We start from the raw sequence: 1,179 nt of genomic DNA, 5'->3' as shown, positions 1-1,179 counted from the left end.
ACCATTTAATTACATATATATTTTAGGTGAACATTTATTATTCAAACTTATATACTAGCACCCAAAATATTGCACAATCTGGAAACTTTATCAAATGATTCAAATCTTATACAATTAAGCATCATACTATCATATTTTATCTTATTAGCATTATCACCGGGATGCAATTTAAGTATAAAAACCAACCAATTAATTACTAGTTATAAGTCAAAGTAAACAATAAAAGTAAGTAATTTTCTTATTCAAATTATTAAATTGAGTTGATGCATTTTCCTGACTTAATCAAAGTATATTGATTTTATATTTCATGCGCACATTTAAGTTTAACTATGTATGGATATTTTCAAAGATTAGATTTTATACTAGTAGTAGTACTAGTCTTTCTTATTGAAAACTCCTCACCTAAAAAATTCTGGAGATCATTTATTTCTATTATGAAGAAATAGTCAATAACTATAGTCAGTCAATGGACTCCTCATGTACACTCTTGTTTAGTGAGTATCGTTTTCATTATTATATAAGATAATTTTGTCTAAATATTTGATTTTTTTAGTAAATTTAAAATAATATATGATGAATTCACATTATTTTTCTATTATCTTTTTTTTTTTTTTTACTTTTCCTTCTTTTCTTTTTCCTTTTAAAATTTTTTTCCTACATAAAACAGAAGTCTAAACTCACTTTTATTTGTTTACCAGATACCATTTAAAAAAAGAGGTCTGCTACACATATAAGTTTTTTTGACTTACAAGTCTTACAAGTTACTACACATACGGGCCTTTTAATGCGTTATTCAACCGTTTCCTGTTTTCAAAGCGCTACATTCACCATGTATTATGAACGACTCTTCTTCTTCCTCTTCCTCTTCCTCTTCTTCCTCTTCCTCTTCTCCGATTTTTATGGTTTCTGAAATCAAGCTTTAAAATCGTTTTGAAGAAAATAAAACTTTAGAAATACACCCAAACAATTACAGAAATACACCAAAACGATTACAAAAATACACCCAAAGGATTACAGAAATACACTCAAACGGTTACAGGAATTCACCCAAACAATTATAGAAATACACCCAAAAGATTACAGAAATACACCCAAAGGATTACAAAACTGCACCCAAAGAATTTAAGAAATACACCCAAAATTCGTTGAAGTACATCTTATGCATAATTCAGAACTCTT

Source organism: Arachis ipaensis, chromosome B09, assembly GCF_000816755.2.
Source record: "Arachis ipaensis cultivar K30076 chromosome B09, Araip1.1, whole genome shotgun sequence".
NCBI lineage: Eukaryota > Viridiplantae > Streptophyta > Magnoliopsida > Fabales > Fabaceae > Arachis > Arachis ipaensis.
This window is presented reverse-complemented; position numbering follows the sequence as displayed.